At 46.7% G+C, this 21914-nt stretch overlaps 1 pseudogene; it reads right to left on the bottom strand.

Moving 5' to 3' along the window:
• The window catches only part of LOC138262442 (lamin-B2.L-like), a 177138-nt pseudogene that overhangs the window by 99753 nt on the left and 55471 nt on the right, over nucleotides 1-21914 (bottom strand).

Here is a 21914-nt window from a genome sequence, read left to right as displayed (position 1 = left end):
CCGGCTAACATCATTCCATAAATAAGGCGCCCGCATGGTGCTTTGGAATGGCGTTAGCCGGCAGTAAAATTTTTGACGCACAACTACGTTGGCGCAGTTGTGCGTCAAAAAGTATAAATATGGGCCTTGACTCATTACCTTAGTTACGTGCAACAATTGAGACCAAACTGACCTTAGTATGTTGGATGCCATCTCTGTACAATTGCCACATATGATAACAAATGCTACAAGTCATACTCCACAAACCCACCCTGAAGTGGTATGAGTTAACATTAGGTAACCCACATGTCGACATGCACAGGCAAGAGAATTTCCGTACCACCCATTGCATCCCTTTCATTGTCACTTAAGTCTTAGGGTGAAGTCTGTACTATGGTAGTTGCCTGGGGGGACTGCATGCATTGAGTCCATGTGGCTGGATGAACATATATCTATTCAGTCTGCCCAAGGAATTTACCCTTCAGAAGGCCACAACGGTGCGTTGAGATTCATTGTGGCTCACTTCACAGTGCACGTTGCTGGTCTAACTGATGCCAGTAGGCTTGCTTGGTCAGTGTAGGCCATAAGCAGGGTAGTGGGTTAGTTTGCAGATGAGTCCAAAAGTGTGTAGTCATGTGCCTGTACTTAGCAGCATGTGTGCTTTACGCTTGTGTTGTTTTTACAATTATAACATTTTAGTGCCCGGTGTTTCTGAAATGTGTGTGATTGAACTATTTGGGCAAAAATATGCATTTGTAACCTTTTGATTTGTCTCTTGCATTCACACAGGTCAACACCCATCAGAAGAAAGGTATTTGGAGAGCCTTCACCCTGAAGGTGCGGACTCTATCAGTCCGTGACCAGTGGAGCTCCCACAGTCAGAAGTGGTGGAAGAACCTGAGGCTCTGGGCCAGATGCGGCTGTCCTCCCAATGTGGGCAGGGTGCACATTGGAGCCTGACCCCCTAATGGCCTGCATTCTTGTGGTGGCTCAGACCTGGGTACTACCAAACTGCCTTTCCCGGGGTTTCACTGCAGCTGCTGCTGCTGCCAACCCCTCAGACAGGTTTCTGCCCTCCTGGGGTCCAGCCAGGCTTGCCTCAGGAAGGCAGAACAAAGGACTTCCTCAGAGAGAGGGTGTTACACCCTCTCCCTTTGGAAAATGGTGTTAGGGCAGGGGAGGAGTAGCCTCCCCCAGCCACTGGAAATGCTTTCATAGGCACAGATGGTGCCCATTTCTGCATAAGCCAGTCTACACCGGGTCAGGGACCCCTCAGCCCTGCTCTGGCGCGAAACTGGACAAAGGAAAGGGGAGTGACCACTCCCCTGACCTGCACCTCCCCTGGGAGGTGCCCAGAGCTCCTCCAGTGTGCTCCAGACCTCTGACATCTTGGAAACAGAGGTGCTGCTGGCACACTGGACTGCTCTGAGTGGCCAGTGCCAGCAGGTGACGTCAGAGACTCCTTCTGATAGGCTCCTTCAGGTGTTGCTAGCCTATCCTCTCTCCTAAGTAGCCAAACCCTCTTTTCTGGCTATTTAGGGTCTCTGTCTTTGGGGATTCCTTAGATAACGAATGCAAGAGCTCATCCGAGTTCCTCTGCATCTCTCTCTTCACCTTCTGCCAAGGAATCGACTGCTGACCGCGCTGGAAGCCTGCAAAACTGCAACAAACTAGCAAAGACGACTACTGCAACTCTGTAACGCTGATCCTGCCGCCTTCTCGACTGCTTTCCTGGTGGTGCATGCTGTGGGGGTAGTCTGCCTCCTCTCTGCACTAGAAGCTCCGAAGAAATCTCCCGTGGGTCAACGGAATCGTCCCCCTGCAACCGCAGGCACCAAAGAACTGCATCACCGGAACTCTGGGTCTCCTCTCAGCATGACGAGCGAGGTCCCTTGAATCCAGCAACTCTGTCCAAGTGACTCCCACAGTCCAGTGACACTTCAGTCCAAGTTTGGTGGAGGTAAGTCCTTGCATCCCCACGCCAGACTGCATTGCTGGGAACCGCGACTTTTGCAACTACTCCGGCCTCCGTGCACTTCCGGTGGAAATCCTTTGTGCACAGTCCAGCCTGGGTCCACGGCACTCTTACCTGCATTGCACGACCTCCTAAGTTGTCCTCCAGCAGCATGGGACTCCTTTGTGCAACTTCGGGTGAGCACTGTTTCACTCCACTTCGTAGTGCCTGTTTCTGCACTTCTGCGGGTGCTGCCTGCTTCTGAGAGGGCTCCTTGTCTTGCTTGAAGCCCCCTTTGTCCCCAGACGCAATTGGCGACATCCTGGTCCCTCTTGGGCCACAGCAGTATCCAAAAACCCTAACTGCATGATTTGCAGCTAGCAAGGCTTGTTGGCAGTCTTTCTTCAGAAAAACACTTCTGCACGACTCTCCACGGCGTGAGGGATCCGTCCTCCAAAGGGGAAGTTCCTAGCCCTTGTCGTTCCTGCAGAATCTTCAGCTTCTACTGTCCAGTAGCAGCTTCTTTGCACCCACAGCTGGCATTTCCTGGGCATCTGCCCATCTCCGACTTGCTTGTGACTTTTGGACTTAGTCCCCTTGTTCCACAGGTACCCTCGTTTGGAAATCCATCGTTGTTGCATTGCTGATTTGTGTCTTTCCTGCAGAATTCCCCTATCACGACTTCTATGTCCTTTGGGGAACTTTAGTGCACTTTGCACTCACTTTTCAGGGTCTTGTGGTGGGCTATTTTTCTAACCCTAACTGTTTTCTTACAGTCCCAGCGACCCTCTACAAGGTCACATAGGTTTGGGGTCCATTCGTGGTTCGCATTCCACTTTTGGAGTATATGGTTTGTGTTGCCCCTATCCCTATGTGTCCCAATTGCATCTTATTGTAACTATACATTGTTTGCACTGTTTTCTAATACTATTACTGCATATTTTGGTATTGTGTACATATATCTTATGTATATTTGCTATCCTCATACTGAGGGTACTCACTGAGATACTTTTGGCATATTGTCATAAAAATAAAGTACCTTTATTTTTAGTATATCTGTGTATTGTGTTTTCTTATGATATTGTGCATATGACACTAGTGGTACTGTAGGAGCTTCACTCGTCTCCTAGTTCAGCCTAAGCTGCTCTGCTAAGCTACCATTATCTACCAGCCTAAGCTGCTAGACACCCTATACACTAATAAGGGATAACTGGGCCTGGTGCAAGGTGTAAGTACCCCTAGGTACTCACTACAAGCCAGTCCAGCCTCCTACATTGGTTGTGCAGTGGTGGGATAAGTGCTCTGTAACTACTTACCACTTTTGTCATTGTACTTTTCATGAGAGAAAAATATACAAAACAAGTTCAGTGTATGTACACCTAACCAAAATGTTTTGCATTTCTTTTCTCACTTCTTTTCTAAAGTGCTGAAAAGTACTTCTAAACTTTCAAAAAGTTCTTAAAAAGTTTTAAAAGTTTTTTTTCTGTCTTTATAAAAGTTCTGAAAAACTTTTTTCCTTTTTCTATCACTTAAACACTTTCGAAAAATGTCTGGCACAGGCCAAACTGTTGATCTGTCCAAACTTGCTTATGATAACTTTAGCTGGAAAGAAGCAAGGAGTCTCTGCATAGAAAGAGGTTTAAGTGTAAGGAAGAATCCTTCTAGAGAACTGTTAGTGAATATGCTTGTTGAACAGGATAAGGCCACAGCTGGCACTCCTGTTTAAAAGTTAGCTGATGGTTCCCACTCTGACTCTGGGGCTCCCCTAGCTAAAGAAGTGGGAGGGAAACTTCCAAGCCTGCCCCCTAGCAGACAACCTAGCATAGTTGGAACTGATGTTGAGTCACATCATACAGATAGTGTGGTCTCACATCACAGTAAGAGTATTCCTTCTCATCATAGTAGAAGTGCTGTTTCTGTGAGCCAAGCTGTTAGGGTGCCTTCTGTTAGGGACAGGTCTCCTTCTGTCCTTTCTCATCATACTTCTGTTTCTAGACATGTCCCTCCCACCCACCCTGATGACAGATTGTTATAAAGGGAGCTCAATAGATTGAGAGTGGAACAAACCAGACTGAAGCTCAAGAAGCAACAGCTGGATTTGGATAGACAGTCCTTAGAAGTAGAGAAAGAAAGACAGAAGTTGGGTTTAGAAACCCATGGTGGCAGCAGCAGTATTCCCAATAGTCATCCTGAAAAAGAGCATGATTCTAGGAATCTGCACAAGATAGTTCCCCCTCATAAGGAGGGGGATGACATTAACAAGTGGTTTGCTGCACTTGAGAGGGCCTGTGCTGTACAGGATGTCCCTCAAAGGCAGTGGGCTGCTATCCTATGGCTATCATTTAGTGGAAAGGGTAGGGATAGGCTCCTTACTGTAAAAGAAAGTGATGCCAATAATGTTGCAGTTCTTAAGAATGCACTCCTGGATGGTTATGGCTTAACCACTGAACAGTACAGGATGAAGTTCAGAGAGACCAAAAAGGAGTCTTCACAAGACTGGGTTGATTTTATTGACCATTCAGTGAAGGCCTTGGAGGGGTGGTTACATGGCAGTAAAGTTACTGATTATGAAAGCCTGTATAACTTGATCCTGAGAGAGCATATTCTTAATAATTGTGTGTCTGATTTGTTGCACCAGTACTTGGTGGACTCTGATTGGACCTCTCCCCAAGAATTTGGAAAGAAGGCAGACAAATGGGTCAGAACAAGAGTGAACAGAAAAGTTCATACAGGTGGTGACAAGGATGGCAAGAAGAAAGATGGTGAAAAATCTCAAGATAAGCATGGGGATAAGGGTAAAACCAAAGATCCCACTTCAAATCTTAAACACTCTTCAGAGGGTGGGGATAAAACAAATTCTTCCTCTTCTTCTCAACCTGCACACATGAAAAAGCCCTGGTGCTTTGTGTGTAAAAACAGAGGCCATAGGCCAGGGGATAAGTCCTGTCCAGGTAAACCCCCTGAGCCTACCACCACTAATACATCAAGCTCTAGTGCCCCTAGCAGTAGTGGTACTAGTGGTGGGACTGCTGGCAACAGTCAAGTTAAGGGTGTAGTTGGGTTCACTTATGGGTCCATAATAGAAACTGGGATAGTTAGTCCCAAGACAGTTTCTGTCACACCTAGTGGCATTGGCCTTGCCACACTGGCTGCTTGTCCCCTTACAATGGATATGTACAGGCAGACAGTTTCAATAAATGGTGTTGAGGCCTTGGCCTACAGGGACACAGGTGCCAGTATCACTTTGGTAACTGAAAACCTAGTGCATCCTGAACAACACATCATTGGACAACAGTATAAGATTATTGATGTCCATAACTCCACTAAGTTTCTTCCTTAGCTATAATTCAGTTTAGTTGGGGTGGAGTTACTGGCCCTAAGCAGGTGGTGGTATTACCAAGCTTACCTGTAGACTGTCTCTTAGGTAATGACCTAGAGGCCTCAGGTTGGGCTAATGTAGAGTTTTATGCCCATGCAGCCATGCTGGGCATCCCAGAGGAATTGTTCCCTCTCATTTCTACTGAAATGAAAAAGCAAAGGAGAGAAGGCCTGAAAACTCAGGATCCCTCTCCATCAACAGGTAAAAAGGGTATCACAGTATCCCCTCACCACCCTGCCATTCAGGATACCATTCCTGTGGTGGGAGAAACCTCTCCTGGGGTGGCACCTGTTCCAAGGGAAGCATCAGCTGGCAAAGCTGTACTCCCTGAGGTAGAAGTACCTCTCTGTGGGATAACTAACACTGGTGAGAAAAAGAGCACCATTTTAGTTAACATGGAGCATCCCTCCAACCCCCCCAGAGAAACTTTAGTGCAGAAACTCTGCACTGCCTCACAACACTTAGGACAGCATCCCTGCCCTAGTGTGGAGCTCATAGGACATCATCCCTGCCCTGCTCCAACTCAAGAGAAACAGCATCCCTGTTCTCTCTTCCAGCCATATGGACAAAGTTTTTGCCCAGCCATGGCTTTTCTGAGACAGCATCCCTGTCTGGCATTTCCATCACTACAAATAGGTTCAGTGGACAATTCCCACTGCTCTAAACTAAAACTTACTGATAGAAACTCTGAAAATACATCTTCACATTATTGCTTAGCTAAAAAACTTCAAACAGGGTTGTTTACATCCCCACAGGGAAGTAACCATATAGTGGATGATAAAGGGAGTAACCAGTCTATTGCAGAGCTACTCTCTACTTATCACCAATTAGACAATAAAGTCTCAACTGGCCAAGGTTAGCCTTATAGTCCTTCGTTTGCGGGGGGGTTGTGTGAGAAAGTAGCCTCTTTCTAGCCTTGTTACCCCCACTTTTGGCCTGTTTGTGAGTGTATGTCAGGGTGTTTTCACTGTCTCACTGGGATCCTGCTAGCCAGGGCCAAGTGCTCATAGTGAAAACCCTATGTTTCCAGTATGTTTGTTATGTGTCACTGGGACCCTGCTAGCCAGGACCCCAGTGCTCATAAGGTTGTGGCCTATATGTATGTGTTCCCTGTGTTATGACTAACTGTCTCACTGAGGCTCTGCTAATCAGAACCTCAGTGGTTATGCTCTCTCATTTCTTTCAAATTGTCACTAACAGGCTAGTGACCAATTTTACCAATTTACATTGGCTTACTGGAACACCCTTATAATTCCCTAGTATATGGTAATGAGGTACACAGGGTATTGGGGTTCCAGGAGATCCCTATGGGCTGCAGCATTTCTTTTGCCACCCATAGGGAGCTCTGACAATTCTTACACAGGCCTGCCACTGCAGCCTGAGTGAAATAACGTCCACGTTATTTAACAGCCATTTTACACTGCACTTAAGTAACTTATAAGTCACCTATATGTCTAACCTTTACCTGGTAAAGGTTGGGTGCTAAGTTAGTTAGTGTGTGGGCACCCTGGCACTAGCCAAGGTGCCCTCACATTGTTCAGGGCCAATTCCCCGGACTTTGTGAGTGCGGGGACACCATTACACGCGTGCACTACATATAGGTCACTACCTATATGTAGCTTCACAATGGTAACTCTGAATATGGCCATGTAACATGTCTATGATCATGGAATTGCCCCCTCTATGCCATCCTGGCATAGTTGGCACAATCCCATGATCCCACAGGTCTGTAGCTCAGACCTGGGTACTGCCAAACTGCCTTTCCCGGGGTTTCACTGCAGCTGCTGCTGCTGCCAACCCCTCAGACAGGTTTCTGCCCTCCTGGGGTCCAGCCAGGCTTGGCCCAGTAAGGCAGAACAAAGGACTTCCTCAGAGAGAGGGTGTTACACCCTCTCCCTTTGGAAAACGGTGTTAGGGCTGGGGAGGAGTAGCCTCCCCCAGCCTCTGGAAATGCTTTCATGGGCACAGATGGTGCCCATTTCTGCATAAGCCAGTCTACACCGGTTCAGGGACCCCTCAGCCCTGCTCTGGCGCGAAACTGGACAAAGGAAAGGGGAGTGACCACTCCCCTGACCTGCACCTCCCCTGGGAGGTGCCCAGAGCTCCTCCAGTGTGCTCCAGACCTCTGCCATCTTGGAAACAGAGGTGCTGCTGGCACACTGGACTGCTCTGAGTGGCCAGTGCAAGCAGGTGACGTCAGAGACTCCTTCTGATAGGCTCCTTCAGGTGTTGCTAGCCTATCCTCTCTCCTAAGTAGCCAAACCCTCTTTTCTGGCTATTTAGGGTCCCTGTCTTTGGGGATTCCTTAGATAACGAATGCAAGAGCTCATCCGAGTTCCTCTGCATCTCTCTCTTCACCTTCTGCCAAGGAATCGACTGCTGACCGCACTGGAAGCCTGCAAAACTGCAACAAAGTAGCAAAGACGACTACTGCAACTCTGTAACGCTGATCCTGCCGCCTTCTCGACTGCTTTCCTGGTGGTGCATGCTGTGGGGGTAGTCTGCCTCCTCTCTGCACTAGAAGCTCCGCAGAAATCCCCCGTGGGTCAACGGAATCGTCCCCCTGCAACCGCAGGCACCAAAGAACTGCATCACCGGTACCCTGGGTCTCCTCTCAGCACGACGAGCGAGGTCCCTTGAATCCAGCAACTCTGTCCAAGTGACTCCCACAGTCCAGTGACTCTTCAGTCCAAGTTTGGTGGAGGTAAGTCCTTGCATCCCCACGCCAGACTGCATTGCTGGGAACCGTGACTTTTGCAGCTACTCCGGCCTCCGTGCACTTCCGGCAGAAATCCTTTGTGCACAGTCCAGCCTGGACCCACGGCACTCTAATCTGCATTGCACGACCTCCTAAGTTGTCCTCCGGCGGAGTGGGACTCCTTTGTGCAACTTCGGGTGAGCACCGTTTCATTACAATTCGTAGTGCCTGTTCTGGCACTTCTGCGGGTGCTGCCTGCTTCTGAGAGGGCTCCTTGTCTTGCTCGACGTCCCCTCTGTCCCCAGACGCAATTGGCGACATCCTGGTCCCTCCTGGGCCACAGCAGCATCCAAAAACCCTAACCGCATGATTTGTAGCTAGCAAGGCTTATTGGCAGTCTTTCTTCAGGAAAGTACTTCTGCACGACTCTCCACGGCATGTTGGATCCGTCCTCCAAAGGGGAAGTTCCTAGCCCTTGTCGTTCCTGCAGAATCTTCAGCTTCTACTGTCAAGTGGCAGCTTCTTTGCACCCACAGCTGGCATTTCCTGGGCATCTGCCCATCTCCGACTTGCTTGTGACTTTTGGACTTGGTCCCCTTGTTCCACAGGTACCCTCGTTTGGAAATCCATCGTTGTTGCATTGCTGATTTGTGTCTTTCCTGCAGAATTCCCCTATCACGACTTCTATGTCCTTTGGGGAACTTTAGTGCACTTTGCACTCACTTTTCAGGGTCTTGGGGTGGGCTATTTTTCTAACCCTAACTGTTTTCTTACAGTCCCAGCGACCCTCTACAAGGTCACATAGGTTTGGGGTCCATTCGTGGTTCGCATTCCACTTTTGGAGTATATGGTTTGTGTTGCCCCTATCCCTATGTGTCCCCATTGAATCCTATTGTAACTATACATTGTTTGCACTGTTTTCTAATACTATTACTGCATATTTTGGTATTGTGTACATATATCTTATGTATATTTGCTATCCTCATACTGAGGGTACTCACTGAGATACTTTTGGCATATTGTCATAAAAATAAAGTACCTTTATTTTTAGTATATCTGTGTATTGTGTTTTCTTATGATATTGTGCATATGACACTAGTGGTACTGTAGGAGCTTCACTCGTCTCCTAGTTCAGCCTAAGCTGCTCTGCTAAGCTACCATTATCTATCAGCCTAAGCTGCTAGACACCCTATACACTAATAAGGGATAACTGGGCCTGGTGCAAGGTGTAAGTACCCCTAGGTACTCACTACAAGCCAGTCCAGCCTCCTACAGTGGCCCACCCTAAGCTTGATGGGTATTTGAGGGGAGCACAGCAGCTACAGGGGAGAGAGTCCTGTGCATATCCCTGCCTGTTACATTGCCAGTGTGATGTGTTAAAGTCTGCAATCTCCTCCTGAAGACTGGAGATGGGCCATGTGTGACACACAAGATGAGTAATTGTTTGTGTAGATATGATAGTTGGTGCATTATGATGTGTCTTGCCCATTGGCTCAGTGATCTAGGACACAACAGAGTGAAGTCCAGAACCAATTAACTCTCCATAGCCAAAACATGGCTGTGTACAGTGATCAAGCAGATCATGTTGTTTGTTTTTGTAGGGTGTCATTTGTATCCAACAGTCCACTTGTCTTTAGTGTGTAAGCCCAAACATTATGGAGAAATAGATCACTGTACTCATCCACGTGTCTGCTCAAGCGAGTCCATTGGCATCTGTCCTCCACAGGCCTTTTGTCTTCAATGTGTGACGGGTGCTGGTGCCTCACTACTGTCTGTCCTGTGAAGGTTGCCATCATACATGTGCCAGAGCATACATTGCCCTTTCGGTACAATCTCAGATCAATACTTTTCCTTGATAAGTAGTGATTGTCCAGTGACATGGTTTTAGTGACATCACTGTTGCCATCATTCCTTGTGCCTCCATGTTAGCATGTGTAGCTTTCAATTTTGCCATGTAATTTTCACTGTTGTTTCAATCATGGTCTACCTGTCTTCGTGGGATAAAGTCTGATCCTTTCACATATGTATGCATGCCAACATGTGTTTTGAATTTGACATATGTGATGGGGCTACAGTTCATGTGGTGCCACAGACAAGAGTGTGTCACCAGTGATTGACGGCTCACACATACCCTCACCCATCATTCTATGAAATTTGGCATGTACAACTGCAGTAGCAATTAAGGACATGACAGGTCGGACTACAGTTTTTACCCGCAATGTGCATTTCCATGCCATTGACGTAGAATCATTTAGCAAAGTGCTTAGCACGTAAAAAATGATGAAGGGTTCATTATCAAAGTGTTGACAAGCATCAGGGAGTGACTTGCAGTAATGAGGGAATCATTTGTGGTTGTGTACAACCATTCATCCAAGGAAATCTGTGTTTGCATGGCAAGAATAGGCAGTTATATGCCTTCCCACTGAGCAACAGGTTAAGGGCCTTCTACAGGTACTTGAAAATCACTGGGCCTCTACAACATTCACAGGACTATTGGCTTCTACTGATGCAATCAGAGTATGGTATTGTCAGGAGTACCAATCAAGAAAGGTGATTTCCCTGGGGCTAGCTAATTCATTGTGGTGTGGAATTTGTAGTCTAATCTCCCTGACATTTTTCCTAGCTTGTTTCTAATGTGCATTCTGTGCAAGATGTGTTATCTATCTGAGCAACATTAGTACAACCTCCATAAGTCCATTTGGACAACCGACACAGAGGGGCCCAGTGGCCCAGAGGGTAAGGGGAGTGCCAAGGAGGACACAGGATCCATGTCATAATTTTCAGATTCTTCTTCCAGTGGCCACTCCCTAGTGGTGGCTGATCCATCAGGATCTGCTCCTGATCCATCCTTGTCAACCATCCCCAGTAAACTCGCCACCCTCCCTGTTGTTCCCCACCCAATTGGCTATGCCTGATCCCCCAAGAGGGTGGGCATCTCCTTTCCCCAGGCACCTAACCCCCTACCTCTGTTACCCCTCCTGCCCCAAGTGAAGAGGCTATTGACCTCCTAGTGGAGTCCCTCTGTGGGTCAGACTATCATTTTGAATGCCATCCAGGTGCAGGGCAGCCAGCTCTAGAAGATGGTTGTGTACCTGGAAGGCATTCATAGTGCCATGTCTGGCCTACAGAGATCTTTTCAGGCTCTTGCCTCGTCACTGATGGTAGCCGTCTACCCTGCACAAAACTCCCCCCACAAGCTACCACTTCACCATCTAGTTTCCCTATTCCCTCCCAGTTCCAAGCACACATCCGCATGCACCCACCTCAACAAACACAAGCATCCCACATAAACACAAGCACCACATGACACACAGGCATGCAAGTACTCAACAGTCACTCACACACACCACAACAACCACCTTTCCCACATACAGCACTCCCACCGACCCCTAACCCCTTCTGCAGACCCTACCTGCTTTCTCCAAGAAAGTTTCAATTTTTACCTTGCCCTTATCCCTGTGATCCCTTCCCAAAATCAAAAGATCCACATTCCAAACCATCCTTCCACATCCAAGTCCTCCATGTCACACCCGCCCACCTGCAAGCAGTCATACCCCCAACCCGAAGAAGGCCACCCCTCCAAAGGAGAAGACCACCCCTCCTAGGAAGAAGTCCACCCCTCCAAAGGTGAAGAATACCCCTTCCAAACCCAAACCCACCCATCCCAAATCTGACCCCACCCAACCTAAGAATGATCCCTGAGGTGCCTCCATGCCCATTTGATGTTCCTTCCTGTGGAGGTTCTCCGGCAGTGATCAGAGTCAAGCTGTGCACAGTCCTGTGCATGGACTTTGGAACGGACTGGCCAATGGCCTTTGATCATTATCGTTTTTATTCTAACAAACACAAGGTTTAGTTTTTTTTGGTTCACATTTGTCCTGTCATTACTTTTCTATATTTTTGTTGTTCCTGAGGAATTTGTGTTGCATGTCTTCAGTTGTGTGTGTTTCACCGTGATAGCTGATCCATTTGCTGTGGCTAGCAAGATCTGACCTTGTGGGCAATGTTGACATCAGCCAGGACATGGGCATATGTTCATTGTATGGCTATGTGGGTTGTAATCCAATTGGGGTGTCCTGCATTGCCTTTTGTTTGATATGGTATTCCATCTTGGCTTGACCAATTGCAACATGCATTGTGTTAAATTTGTCACCCTGTTGTCGATTGGACATTTTTCTCATGTGTGCAAGCTAATGTTTTGTTTGTCCTCACATGGAGGGTGTTCAATTGTACTACCTCCCTTTACATTTGACTGACCATGGGTGAATTTTCATGTGTGTACCTTGCAGCTACTTCATCCATATGTGTGACCCATGCTGTTGTATTTGCTTTCTTGAATTGCACATACACATTTGACAGATTGGCATGTCGCTTGGCTCTACTTTTGTTGTCCATGAGATACATGAAGGACCAGTTCCTGTGCAAATGGTGTTTTGGGGGCATGTGCAAAGTGAAACGTGTTCCAGGGCAGCAGCATCCCTGGGGTGCCCGGATGCTGCCTATTGTGCAGGTATTGTTTACATTGTGAGCTTTGGGTATTTGTCTCACAAAATATTGTGCATCTCATTGACCTTCCATTGGATTTCAAGGTAGGTGATGTGTGGGTCCATTGCAGGGATGTTTCATGGAAGGTGTGTTTGGGTTAAATGGCACATCCATACATATGTGTCTTCAATGTCTTGACAGGCCATGGCATGTGAACAATGTGAGGATGCCTGTTTAATTATGTGTGATGTTGATGTGGTGTTGCTGTTGTGTGACACAATGTTCTGTACACTTCACTGTTCCTGAAACTGGGATGAGCAGATATGTGTTTTTGTGGAGTGTGGTGGTGCAGTGTCAGTGACCTGCCCAAAAGGGGTGTCATGTGAATGTGTAAGGGTCATTCATTGTGAACTACTCCAACTGTTGATACACAAAAAAGTGCACTTGGTTCACGTAGCAGCTGGATTTCAGCGCATCGATCGGTGGTTGAGTTTCGGAACACAGGGAGGTGTGTTCTTACCGTCAGTTGCATCCACAGTGGCATGGATTTGGTGCTCCATCTATGAGCTGCGGCAGGACTTGTAAGATCGGCTCCATGGCAGCACAGGATGTGTCACGCTTCCTGCAGGTGAGTTCTTACCTTTTTCTGCCTCTGTTTCTTCCTGCTGGGATGTAATGGTTGGAACCCATCAGTCACGTTGGCCAAAGGCAACATCATATTCTGTCTGGCAGAAATACTGGCTCCAACGGCCTCATTGGCCTACCTTGACACCACAGCAGTCTGCGCTGCCTGCCAGTGCCAGCCGGACCACAGTGGTCTTTTGTCTATGGAACCGCATGCATTGTAATATGGTGGTTCGACCGTTAACACAACAGCAGTCGGACTGCCGCCGCCATGGTGGTCCACAGACCGCCAAGCTCTTAATCAGGCCCTGAATTTTAAGCTGTATCTATGTGTTTGCAGGATTAATGTTTTAGGTGTGTGTGATTTAGGTCAGGTCGAATGCTATACCTTTCTATTTTGAGTTTTCCATAGCAGCAGTTATCTCTGCCACCACCACAGAGATCTCTGCTAGTTGTAAACTTACAGCTAGTAACTTTATAGTCATAATTTGTCATACGAGTCTAAATTCACGGGTGGATATTTTAACTCAGAGTTAATGAATCCCATATGGGCAGAGAATTTCACTCAGCGGCAGGCATAAATCTGGGTGGGCAGAGATCTCTGCACATAGATGTCCTTTTGTGAAAAGGGTGAAGCATTTTCAGGAATCCAAATTAATCCTTCAGACCTATGCAAACTACCAGGTTGCACAACGTATGCATTGCACTGGTGACCTGGTAATTTTCCACTGCGGTGTTCGAGCATTACAAAATATAATTTGAAGTCTGTCGTTCATTCAGTGATTAATAATTGCAAATCTCTTTCTGCCCCAGCATGCACAAGCATTTGCACAAGTATTGATTTTTGAAACGTGTGGCGATACAGTTGCATTAATACCATTACCTAAATTAGCTTACATGCTACTCTATATAGAATAAAACGTTCCACGTCAATTCAAAAGTACAATGTATATGATCTTTCGTGCAATAATGAAGGCGCTTAAGTGTACCGTAAGCCAAATCCCCAAAAGTACATTCAGTAAAGCGAGCTAAATTATTCAAGTTTCTAGATCCGAATATTAGATTGTAAATGTCTGTGAATTAAAACTTGAAAGTTGAATAATTAAAATGAAGCATATTTCTTTGCACCGCTTCACTGTTTTCTTGCAGGGTTCGGTAGTCTCCATACTTCTGTTACTTGTTCCCTATAAAAAGACATGTAATCCAACTACACTTGATGTTTCAGCTCAGATAAATATCCCCTTGTGATGACAAAAGAAAAGACATGCTGTAAAAAGAAAATGAGATAAAGATAAGATAATCAAAAGAGTGTACTGGGCAGCGAAGATATAAATCTGTTGACAGATACAGCCTGAAAGGCCGGGCAAATTTCCTTAATTGTGATTAATTTAAAATGCCTTTTAATGACATTGTAGTTTACTAGTATATTTAAATAGTTCTAATCTAGCTTCATCAGTCTACATTAAAATTGCTGACATGGATGGAAAGCATGGATGAGAGCTTGAAACGGTGCAAATAGAATCAATATAAACCTGGGAACAACCCCGAAAATGTCACATATTAAAAGTCAAGGCTGGCTGGAAGTCGAGATTTCTTGACTTGTGGTATACTAAAACAAGCAATTGCAATGGAATGGGTCTCGCATTTGCTCGATTTAGAGCTATTTGCCTTGTAAATCCCTAACCATACTTTTCTTGTCAAATAAATTGAAAATTAAGCCAAAAACATTAGTTGACATTAGGGAGCCGATTGCCATGGCCACCATGAGCACAAAGGAGAGACACAAAAGGAAAAAGAAGTTCCCTCACAGTAAAACTATTGGCAGTCGTGCAATTATCCATGAAATAGGGTCAGTTTGCAAGGTGGTAACAAAACTTCCCCAAGGAGGACAAACCTAAAGCATTTACCAATGATGAGTGATTTTTGAAAGGCACGCCTGTGAACGAGTGAAAGTGCTGGGAGTGGTAAAAAGCCCACAATTCTTACAATAGGTCAAAGCGCTTGGGCATGCGACATAAAAAGAACTTTTCTGACCCGTGCAGGACACGTTTGGAGTGTTTGCTGAGCACGTATTCAAACCGACTGATGCTGCAAAATGAAACAGTTGTGTCCACTATATGAAAATGGCAAGCACTTCCTTTTCAATTATGGCAAAAAGTGGAATATATTCACATCCCACCACAAAAGCTTGAAGAGATGGTAAGCGAAACGACATGCCCTTTGCACACCAATCCCAGTTTACCCTCTCTGAGTTATTTTTCATCTCCGCATAAATTTCCTCCAGATCTATTTCTTCGATGCTGATGCTCCCAATGGCTTTTGCTTGCTGAGACATATGGAAGCTACTGCTGCTACTTCTATCACTTGCACCAGTACCGCTGACACTTGTTGCACTAAAAGCGGCTTGACCACCCCCAATTCCGCTGCCTAAATGTAATCCACTCCCTGAAAGTTCTTCCATCTCTACACGTTTCCTTTTGGGCCAGGGAGGACGGACAGCAGTTGAGCTGCTGCTGCTGGAGGTAGCCCGAGAGACTGCCACACACGAAGATGGGCTTGGAGACAATTTTAACCTGAAACAAAATTTTGAATGTACTTTATCATAATTTTTTTAAGTTGCAACATCAAATCAATTTTGTTATCAAGTAGCAGTCAAATTGCCAGGAAGCTTTCTGCTTAATAGGTTTAATACACCCTAGAAGTATTTCTTCGTCCAGATCCAACTATTTTCCATCCATTTTTAATCAGCCACTTCGAAGCTAGACATGCCAGCTAGCAAAAATGGTACTTGGAAAAATGTAATGTCCAAGAATGTATAGGTAATCAAATAAAATATGGATTCAATTAACCTGTTGGGTAAACATATGCAATATGGCTACTTCAAGCATTCAATGGTTTGTTTTTGCTATACAATTAACTTTACGCAAACAAGTGAATACATTACAAATAAGAAATCTAATTCCACAACGAACTGTATTTCATCATGATTTGCTATAACTGTTTAATACAAAATATGGGTCAAATGGAAGAGCAGGGTTGTGAAGGCTGCACTGAAGAGCTCGGGGCTGCATTGGTTCCAATCTATGGAGGCACACCTGGTTTAAGCAAAAATTATAACTCAGATATTTTTATTCTGAAACATGCTGTCTATCTCTTATATAGTCACCGAAGGTTGGTCATCCGATTAGGTTGTACATGAAGGTTCAGAAAGATTAAGCTGTATCGTCAAATTTTAAGTAAGGAATCCGATACCAAACTATTATGATAAAATCCGAACAGAAAACAAAGGGCCATATTTATACTTTTTGACGCAAAACTGCGCTATCGCAGTTTTGCGTCAAAAAAATTAGCGCCGGCTAACGCCATTCTGAAGCGCCATGCGGGCGCCGTATTTATTGAATGGCGTTAGCCGGCGCTAGCAGACCGGCGCTGCCTGTTGTGCGTGGAAAAAAACCACGTACACCAGGCAGCGCCGGCGTTGGGGAAAATGGCGTTAGGGCGTCTTAAAATGGGGCAAGTCAGGTACAGGCAAAAAAATCGCCTCCACCCGATTTGCGCCATTTTTAACGACGCCCAGACGCCATTTACATGACTCCTGTCTTAGTAAAGACAGGAGTCATGCCCCCTTGCCCAATGGCCATGCCCAGGGGACTTATGTCCCCTGGGCATGGTCATTGGGCATTGTGGCATGTAGGGGGGCACAAATCAGGCCCCCCTATGCCAATTTTTTGTTTTTTTTTTAAATAAAAAATTATACTTACCTGAACTTACCTGAATGTCCCTGGGATGGGTCCCTCCATCCTTGGGTGTCCTCCTGGGGTGGGCAAGGGTGGCAGGGGGGGGGTCCCTGGGGGCATGGGAGGGCAGCTGTGGGCTCATTTTGAGCCCACAGGTCCCTTAACGCCTGCCCTGACCCAGGCGTTAAAAAGAGGCGCAAATGCGGGGTTTTTTGCCCCACCCACTCCCGGGCGTGATTTTTGCCCGGGAGTATAAATACGACGCATTTGCGTCACAGTCATTTTTTTAGACGGGAACGCCTACCTTGCATCTCATTAACGCAAGGAAGGCGTTCACGCAAAAAAATGACGCTCATTCCTCATACTTTGGCGCTAGACGCGTCTAACGCCAAAGTATAAATATGGCGTTGGTTTTGCGCCGAATTTGCGTCGAAAAAAACGACGCAAATTCGGCGCAAACGGAGTATAAATATGCCCCAAAATCTTCAGGATGAGACTCGTAAAAATGTATGAAAACCAGAATAAATTAAAACATTTATATAACAGAAATACAAAAATGCAGTACACTTCTAAATAATACACTATAAATGTGAAATCAATACACAAACAGTGGGCCTAAACAAGAACAAACAACCGTGTGATTGGTATTAGATTATTTCAACGTTCAGTGTGTGCTCCAACCGTTCTTTCTCTCCTTCCAGCAGCTCCCGGTAAGGACGGATCTCCATGTCCAAGGCCAACTGCACATCAAGCAGTCCTGGTATTTGTTTAGTTGCTGCTGCATCCGTTCTCTCATATCGGCCATTTTCCATTCTTTTCCATGGGGTGTATTCCGGTACTTATCCCGTTCACTGGTCAATATTTCTTCCAATCCTCGAATGCGATCTTTAGCAGAACTAGCCTACATGATGAAAGAAAAGAAAAAACGGTTGGGTCACATCAGCACAATTAATCCACAAGTAATTTTCCCACATCACCGTGCACGATTTAGCTGCTCACCCACACAGCAGCTAGGGGGATATTTACAGTCCCCTATTGCCACCTTGTGCCATATTAATGTAATTATTTTTTACGTTAATGTGGCCTAATAAGGGCTGAAATCACCGCGCCGTATTTAAAGAGTTGCACAATTGCATGCATTGTGCCACTCTGTAACCCTTTGCGCTACATTATGTCTGAGCCAGGCATAACGTATGCTAAGGGGGCATTCCCCGTTAGGGGAGTTGGAAAAATGGAGCAAGGAAATCTATATTTCCTTGATCCATTTTTTACGGCATTCTTAACACCTGCTCAAGAGCAGTCATTAAAAGGGGGCTTCATTACTTTAGAATGGACCCATATGTACTCTGCAGGAGTAGCGCCAGTATTTTGGCACTACTCCTGCAGAGTACATCAATAGCGTCATGAGAAATGATGCTATTGCCCCTACCCTGTGCCATGGTGCGACGTATTTTATATACAGCGCACACATGGTGGCGGTAGAGGGGTGCTAAGGGCACAGGGAAAGTGGTGCTGCACTTGGTGCAGCACCACTTTCTATAAATCTGGCTCCTAGGGCCAGATTTATAGGCCCCTAGCCCGGTTATATGTTGAAACAACGAATGCTTCAATCACCCATGCCTCAACAACAAGGTCGGAACAACAACCTCGTTGTTATCACTAACGCCTTTACCACAAATGCCTTAACAACAAGTTTTCGTTGTAAAGGCATTCCTGGTAAAGGCATTAGTGATCAGCATGCACGGTTCCAGCATGAGTCCCCCCTGGCCCCCACCCCTAAAAATTACTGCAACGCTCCACCCCCACAACCACCCCAACCCCCACCCCCAAAATCATCACAACCCCAACCCCCTCTCCCCTAAAACCTAAAGCACCCCAACCCACCACTAAAACCTAAACCCTACCCCCCTCCCCGCCCCTAAACTCTAATCACCCCGAGCCCCCCACCCCACCCCCAAAAACTATAAATACTCCGAGTCCCCACCCCCTCCCCTAAAACCTAAAGCACCCCAATCCCCAACCCACCCCTAAAACCTAAATCCTGACCCTCCACCCCTAAACCCTAATCACCCCAAGCCCACACCCCCAAAAACTAAAAATACCCAGAGTGCCCACCCCAGCCCCTAAAACCTAAAGCACCCCAACCCACCACTAAAACCTAAACCCTACCCCCCTCCCCGCCCCTAAACTCTAATCACCCCGAGCCCCCCACCCCACCCCCAAAAACTATAAATACTCCGAGTCCCCACCCCCTCCCCTAAAACCTAAAGCACCCCAATCCCCAACCCACCCCTAAAACCTAAATCCTGACCCTCCACCCCTAAACCCTAATCACCCCAAGCCCACACCCCCAAAAACTAAAAATACCCAGAGTGCCCACCCCAGCCCCTAAAACCTAAAGCACCCCAACCCCCAACCCACCCCTAAAACCTAAACCCTGACCCCCCTCCCTGCCCCTAAACCCTAATCAACCCAAGCCCCCCACCTCACCCCACCCCCCAAAAAACAGCCCCAGTCCCAGCCCAACTTACCTCCTCCTTCACCGCGTCGACTCCCTTCTTCTGTGCCTTAACCACGCATATACGTGGTTTACACATGGGTGGTTATGGCCCTAAAACAAGGACATTGTGGAAAACGAAAGTGTTGTTTCGCTTTCGTTTTCCACGACTTTGTGGTTTATGACTCGTTGTTCTGGGTGTTTCCCCCTAGCACCATAGGTGCGTCACTTTTAGTGATGCTCCTGTGGCGATAAGCACTGCGCCTTATTTACAAGGTGGTGTTCAGCCAATATTTGTGGCTTAATGCCACTTTGTAAATATGGCCCCTTCCCACAGAGCACTGTGCGTGAAAGGGACATGCAATGGGTGTTGCTGTGGGCATGCCACAGCAACACCCATTGCATTTCATCACTGCCTCAGATTAATGAAATCTCGTAAACCTAAGGCAGCGCCAAAATCCCTAGGGGTGGCATTAGCAGGGCGCAACAAGGAGGAATACTTTTATTCCTCCTCGTTTTTTGCTTTTTCTATGCATGCTACATTCTGCTGCATGCATAGAAAAATCAAAATGCCAGAAATTATTGTTTATGTGCGGGAAGGTGTCCCTTTCTGCACATAAAGAATCATTTGAAAATGATGCTTTGGCACTTCTGTGTGTGCTGCATTTTGCAGCACACACAGAAGTGCCAAAGCGCCATTAGTGATTGTTTATGTGCAGTAAGGGACACCTTCCCGCACATAAACAATCACACCTCTCAACACAGACATCTTTTCACGATGGTGCCAGGATGCCTGTATTGGCACTCGCAGCTAAATTTAGCACCAACGCAGGGGGAAATGCAGGGGTGCTCCGTATTCCCTCAAATACGGAGCATCCCTGAGTTTCTAAATTGACACAGTGCGGCGCTGCCAATTTTGGCGCAGCACAGCGCTGTGCCACTTTTTAATAAATCGGGCCCTAATTGCCTAACTTTGACTCAGTACTTTCATATTTCTCCATCATCTGAAGCAAACTCTGTGCCGTATATTGATATAGGGCCTATTTTTACCATTTTACTTAATAACAAGGTCTAACATGTTTATCTTCATCCTGGCGACCTCAAAAATATCCTACAATGATTTCAGATCAAATTTAGAACACTTCAGTTTAGAAACTTAGGGGCATGTTTATACTTGTTTTGTGCCGAATTTGCGTCATTTTCTTTTACGCAAATTCGGTGCAAAACTAACTCCATATTTATACTTTGGTGCTAGAACCATCTAGCGCCAAATTTATGGAGTTAAAGTAATTTATCGGATGTTGAAACCTAGGCCCTGATTTATACTTTTTGGTGCAAAACTGCACTAACGAAGATTTCCACCAAAAAGTTTAGCACCGGGTTGCACCATTTGTGTGCACCAGCCGAGCACCATATTTATGGAATGGTGCAAAGGGTAGGTCAGTGTAAAAAAAAATGACATTAGTGGGGTGGGACTCGCAGTATGGAAGAAGGGTTTTTGCACCAAAAAATGAAGTTTAGCAGGTTAGAGTAAAACAAATTAATCTAACCTGCCGAGAGCCATTTTCTGATGCAAAACCATCCATACCACATGACCCCTGTCTTAGAAAAGACACGAGTCATACCCACCACCCCAATGGCCAGCACAGGGGACCAGGGTCCCCTGGGCATGGCCATTGCACCCTGTGCCATTTATGGAGGCCAATTTCAGGCCCCCCTGTGGCACTTTAAAAATAACAATAAATACTTACCTTTACTTACCTGGGATGGGGTCCTCCATCCTCCGCTGTCCCTCTGGTGTGGGTGGGGGTGTCCCTGAGGCCTGGAGAGGGCACCTGTGGGCTTATTCCATTGTGTTCCACCATGCAAATGGACCCACAGGTCCCCTAACGCCTGCCCTGACCCAGACGTTATAAAATGGGACAAAGCAAGCTCTGGTCTTCCCTCTGATGGCAGCCATTGTCCCTGTTTCCACCCTCCCCCTCCAACTTCCTCTTCCCAATCTCATTCTCCTCAACCCCAACCTATCCCAAGCACACAGGCAGATGAGCATGTACACAAGACAACACACAGGAGTGGTACAGGCAAACACAAGCACCACACTTCATCCCACAGGCACTCACACAAACACCATCCAGATGCAGACATACCAACATCCACAATTTCCACTGTCTCCCCTCCTCTTCCTCCTCCACCTCCCTCCCAGTTCTGTCTGTACAAACGCAAGCACTCAGACACCCAACAGCCATCCACCTCACAACAGCATCCAGACCATGCACCTGCACCCAAAATCAGCAGGCAAACACCTACTACCACCACTCCCTCTTCCTCCACTCCCAACCTTTCTCCCTCTTCCCACCCCAAAGTCTCTAAAAAAACTGTTCCTATCCACCACTGACCTCTTACCTGCCCCTACCCCCATCCTGCATGTCTGGCCAGGGCAGGAAGAACCCAGCCAAGCAATTCAGCCACCCAGTCCACAAGCCCAGTCGTCACCACACCCACTTGTGGTGGAAAAGGATCCATGGCACATGTCCTGAGGGTGAAGGAGCCTGCACCAG

Source organism: Pleurodeles waltl, chromosome 10 (genome assembly GCF_031143425.1).
Source record: "Pleurodeles waltl isolate 20211129_DDA chromosome 10, aPleWal1.hap1.20221129, whole genome shotgun sequence".
Classification (NCBI taxonomy): Eukaryota; Metazoa; Chordata; class Amphibia; order Caudata; family Salamandridae; genus Pleurodeles; species Pleurodeles waltl.
This window is presented reverse-complemented; position numbering and strand designations above follow the sequence as displayed.